General features: G+C 42.5%; 1 long non-coding RNA gene across 1 annotated transcript; it reads right to left on the minus strand.

Moving 5' to 3' along the window:
- Positions 1-769: 769 nt before the first annotated feature.
- LOC135383164 (uncharacterized) lies at positions 770-4277 on the minus strand. Its single transcript, XR_010419707.1, has 3 exons — positions 4069-4277; positions 3501-3583; positions 770-1052 (listed from the first exon to the last, which is right to left on the minus strand). It is a non-coding gene; the product is annotated as an uncharacterized LOC135383164 (long non-coding RNA).
- Positions 4278-6167: the final 1890 nt, after the last annotated feature.

Raw genomic sequence — 6167 nt, forward strand, 5'->3', positions numbered from 1 at the left:
GTCACTGGAGGACTGGTGTTCCGCAGATTGGAAAAGAAGGATAGCCCGACCAGCTAAACAGCGTGCCTGAATGTGAGGAATATGCCTGGAACAATGTATGACGACAAAGTTATGTTTATTGGTGAAGTACAAGTGCGTGTACACATGTGAAACTAAATTCCTTATAACGTTGCCCAGAGTGGAACAATATGCACAGTATGTGGAAGGAAGGCAAAGCAGAACTGAGTCCTTGATGACCTAACTAATTGAAACAGCAGCAATGAGACAAAAAATAAGATGAAAAGGCATATTAAATGTTTAAATCCACATAAGGCAGCACTACAGATCCAGTACACCAAATAAGAAGCTACTGCAAATAGCGTTGATGCGAAAGGGTAATGAAAACAGCCAGCAAACAACTTTTACAAAAGAAAACAGCTTTTCTGGCAAGCAGAAAAAAGAAAACGGATAGAAGACTATCTCTTAACAAGAGCACATACTAAAGATTAGAAATGGAAGCACAGAATACCCAAAGTAATTTCCCTAAATGTAATGTGCTGTGCCAGGTATGTTGGCAAATGGACGGCTACATTGCCAGAAGAATGGTAATCCCCCATGCTTATGAGAGTTCAGTGCCAAAGAACAAGAAAGAACACACCCGTGCTTCCGAAGAATTTCCAATTCCTTGACGAAATGGCTGCCTGTTTGGGAGGTGGGCGGGGGGGGGGGGATGCAGGGCTCACTACAAGTCAGTTAAAGTAGCAAATGTTTTAGATGTTTAAAGCATCCACAAGCTCTTTTCCGTAACTGTTGAAAAAATTGATCCACGGGGCTTCTTACACGAGAGTCACTCACTTTCAGGCACCGCTCTTCCAGGCTTCAAAATGTACGGTGCGGCTTTGCACTGTAGACAATATGAATTAACCAATAGCTGCAAGAATGGCAGCCAATCCCTCTTCAAGGTCGATGGTTCTGAGAAGGTGCTACTCGCCGACATAGAGGTCCATATGCTCCGCTTCTTCAATGCTGCTCCCAGTGAACATGATGCACGGTGTCACCGGCACAGGTGTATCCTATGAAAGGGGAAACACAGGTTTAGGAATGCGTATGGTGTGAATAGTGTGGCCTTGAACATTGGATAGAATTGTAGTACACAAATATATGACCCCGTCCTTCTTTCACTGCTCAGGGAATTTGCATAACAATTTCAGAACTGTTATCATCTAGGACAAATGTTGTCTGAGATGTTCATACAGTTCCCATATGCAAAGAGACTGTGCCTTCCAAATGGAAACACTGCCTCAACTGCATACTTGTACGACTGTTGTGTAATTACTACAGGTTTTCTCGCTCATTTTAATCCACTGGTCACTCCCTTTCATCCAAGCGCTACCCAAGTTAATCCATTGGACAACCAAAATAATCCAAACACCAACCAATTTAATGTAAACGCTACGTAGTCTAATACGAGCAACATGTGTAAAGGTATTCTGTGTTATTCCGTCATGGTAACTGTAATGACTGAGACTTTCATGGTTACGCCAATGTATCACAAGTTCATGAATACTGATCCAACAACCCCTGGTTTTTGCATGTTATGCGGTGTTTATGACTGCTTTTTGTCATTATGACTATTTTTATGATATGGTGCCATGAATTGCTTTTAAGGGACTACCGCTGCTTCAAACAGTGTCATACAGTCTTTTGTGACTAACGACGGTCATTATAACATTCCATAAGTACTTTCATGATATGTACCATGAAACAATGTTATGGGACTACCACGGCTTCAAACGCTGCCATATATTGTTTTACGATTACAGTTGTCCATTATGACATTCTATGAGTATTTTCATACTGCGGGTCATGACTCTATGCAGCTATACTGCTCCTTCACACAGTGTCACACACTTTTTTATGACTGCCGATGGTCACTAAGATGTTAGTAGATGGTCATAAAACACTGCATGACATGATCTGAAGAAGCTGAGTTGCATTGAGTCAGGCCATTGTGATATTATGAAAATATCATGGAATGTCATAATGACTGTTGGTAGTCATAAACGCTATATGACACTGTGTGAAGCAGCAATAGCCCCATAACGACGTTTCATGACACAGAACCATGAAAATGGCCATTGAATATCATAACAGCCGTCTGAAGTCATAAAACACTTACAACACGGCATGAAAAACGGTGTTCAGACAAAGCATAGTCATGACCCAATTCATGAATAAACTCATGGAGTGTCATAACAACCATTGATAGTCAGAAAAGAGCTATGACACTGAAGCAACAGTAGTCCCATAAAACTGATTCGTGGCGGCACATACGAAAATAGTCATGGAATGTCATAATGACCGTCAGTAGTCACAGAACACATATATGACACTGTTTGGAGCTGCAGTATAGTCCCATAAAATTGATTCTTGGTATGTCATTCAAATAGTTATGGAACGTGATAATGACCATCCATAGTCATAAAACACTGTATCGCACTGTTTGAAAGAGTGGTAGTCCCATAACATTGATTCGGTACACATATCATGAAAATAGTCATGGAATGTGACAATGACCATCGGTACTCATAAAACACTATCACACTGTTCGACGCAGCGCTAGTCCCATAAAATCGATTCATGACACATGGCATGGAAATGGTCATGGAATGTCAATATGACCTTCGACAGTCATAAAACACTGTATGACACTGTTTGAAGCAACAGTAATCCGATATAATAAATTATTGGAACAAATTCTGAAAATAGTCATGAAAACTCATAATGACAAAAAGCAGTCATAAGACACTGCAAAAGCCAGGGGTTGACAGATCAGGTGTTAAACTCAGGATACATTAACAGAACGGATATCAGGTATCAGGTAAAATGGCATAATCACAAAACTCTTAGTCATGTCTATTTCCATGAAGGAATATATTTACACACTTTGCTTGGATTAAATCGGGTAGCGTTTGGATTAAATTGGTTGGTGTTTTTTATTAATGTAGTGGACCAGTGGGTTAAATTGGGTAACGCTTGGATTAAAATGTGCGGGAAAACCTGTAGAGGAGCAAAGATATCAAAAAAATTTTCACATATATCATTATCGAGATTCGATAAAAATATTGATGAACACAATCTTACATCGATATTGGAAATTGTTAGTATATCGATATGTAAGTGGACATTCAATGAAAAATATCGGTACCAGATCTACAGCTTTTGAGATACTTGTGCGACGTCATCAGCCTTCAAATAAATTGCACTTGTACGTTGCACTTAGTTGGGCATAACCATGCCTTATCGACCTTCTACCTCTAAGACATCTGTCTCTGAACCAACAAAACGTCAATATTTATATACATAGCTTATCTATTTCAATATCGATAAAAATACTGATAGATATTCTCTTGCACGACCCAGTAATTCAATTACCATGAGATTCACTGGTACCACTGCGTACTCTCTAAATTTACCAAATTGCAGGACTATGATCATGATTATAAGTGGAATATACTTACATAATGCACAAACATGTTCTTTATTGCTTCGGAACCCTTCACGCACGAACCCAGTATTCGCAGGGCGTGGACAGCAAGGAGGTCTGTAAAAGCCCCAACAGGGAACACAACTTACTGTTTTCAGTAACTTTACATGTAAATATACTCCCAATTTGAATTTTTACGGTTTTCAGCGAGAAAACACCAAGTGCACACAGCACAGCAGATATGTACCCAATACACACTGATTTTCCAACAGAAAACAATAGCTTTTGCTTGATAGGCAACACTTCAGTGCTCGACGTCTTCCCCTTGAATCCTACTGCTCACCATGAACTACCAGCATGAATTACCAGAAGGGAGCCTGACATTCCTTTTCTGCACAATATGTCGAACAATGCCGTGGCGAGACAAAAGGAATATGACATTGGCGACGACAACGACGCGCAATTTTAAGTTTCCAAACAAGCTATTTCAACACATGGTGGCGGGCTCCGAGGGACGCATGAGAGTCTGAGCAACACTACTATTATATGATCACAATATAGCTTAACTTGCAGAAATAGGATAACAGTCGACTCATACGTACTGAATCCTTCGAGCGTTCCTGGCGGTGAGGTTGCAAGACGGGTACTGTCGCCGTATGCATTATCTCATCGCCCTCCGCAAATTCAACACCCACTGAAGTCGCTATCCCGAACCTAGAGGTGACAGCAATGTTGTTACTAAGTCATCACAACGCTCTGCATGTGTAGTTCTGTGTTCTACTTCAAGCGTATGGCACAAGAAGCAACATACCTGAATCCTGTCAGTGGCGTTCACGTATGACGCCAAATTCTCGAAGCCGAGATAGCCCTCCTCAAAGCAGGTGGAGTGTCCTCTTCAAGAAGGCACTTTTGTCTAATGTCCGCATGAAGCACCACAACTAGGCACGCTACGTCTGTCATCTTTGCTGAAAAACAAGCTCTATCTCACTGTAACGGACGCGGCCTCACCATACCAGACCAGGCTCCCACAGCTCCCCATAGAGCCCATAGTTTGAGATAATTCAGGCAACATTGGACATGCAACCAATGAAAATGAACTATGATGCCTACCTTTCGGCCAATCAGGAGTCTCTCAGTTTGGCTCGCCTTTCGGCCCGGTACTGGCCAGTACTGGCTACCATCGGCTTTTACTTTTACTGGTTTTCATGCCCGACGCTTGTTATTCCGTATTCCAGAACAACTAGGCGAATTTTTGACAAAATACACATTTATTTGAAACATCGTACTGATTCAATAGTTTGACACAAATATTCACCGTGCCTAGAGTCCAAATCGTTGCGCTCGTTGACCAAGTTCGAACTCGAAAAACACACACACACTCTAGTCCCAGAAGTGCGCGACGCTCACACGATTTCACGGTGAGCATCTCCTTTCGTTGGTTGCAGTGCGAAGGTTTCAACGAAGCCGGCAATACTTGTCGCACGGACACCGAATCCTGTCTCCGTTGTGACTGAATTTGAAAATGCGACGGCGCTCACAAGTGTTCCTCAGGCGTCAGCTCAGCACTCAATTCCAGTTCTGAACTCGAGAGAATGTTCGTACGTAGGATACTTGTGTCGGGGAAACATCACAACACGCGCTGAGTCACTTTGACAAACAAACAAATCTGGGACTTCTCTTTGAACAATGCCATCATACCGTGGTGTCAACTGACATCGTCGAAACGCGAGACGCCGCTGCCACTTCTCTCCCTTCCCTTCTCGTAACTGCCCGCCAGACAGGCAGCCCGCGAAAGAATGCTCTTTTGAAACGTTGCCAACCAATAGCGGAGCGCGCAATGTCCTTCGGCCAATGGGTATCAACTATGATGCCTGACGGAGTAATACCACGTGTTTATGACGTGCAAACATTTTTTTAGAGCCGCGAAGAGGGGGAGCTGTGGGGGCCTGTACCAGACGAACCAAAACGAACGCCGCGCCGACGGCCTTGAATTGGCTTGGCTTGCCGCCCACCGACTCCAACGTGCGTCGGTCCCCTGGCGGGGTTTTCCGCCAGGGGACTGACGCCTGTTTACCTCTTGGAAAAAAGAAAAATAACGAAACGAAGCTAATTGCACACATCTGACTTTGGCCTCCCATAAACACTATATTTCGTCAGTGTGTGCTTCCTTCGTGCCTTCTAAAACACTAGTGATGGTAGTATAGCCTTTCTCTCAAAACCATCATTGACGTCTTTTAACACCATTTTAACACCCTTAACTCGCGCAAAAAGAGTAAAAATCGTGTAACAAGGGTGTTTTGGTGTTTACACCCTTTTTCACACTCTTGTAACACCATTTGATTTGCCTGTAGGTGTAAAAATCCGTGTAATTTTCAGAACACCATTTCTTACGCTGTTTTTTACGCCTTTTATTACACCTAAGGGAGTAAAAAGGGGTGCTTATGTAGAAAAACACGGATTTGGTGCAAAACTGAGTGTAAAAAAATTTACTGTGTATATGAGAAGTGTTTGAGGAACTATACAAAAAGCAAGTATCGTTTGCATACATGTAGGTTGACAAAATATCAGACACCAGTGGAAGGTCATTGATATACAGAGAGAACAAGACTGGGCCCAAAACAGAGCCCTGGGGCACGCCAATGTCAATTGGCATAGGAACAGAGTACTCGCCGTTAATACTCGTATACATATTGCGTGAAGA

Source organism: Ornithodoros turicata, chromosome 2 (assembly GCF_037126465.1).
Source record: "Ornithodoros turicata isolate Travis chromosome 2, ASM3712646v1, whole genome shotgun sequence".
NCBI lineage: Eukaryota > Metazoa > Arthropoda > Arachnida > Ixodida > Argasidae > Ornithodoros > Ornithodoros turicata.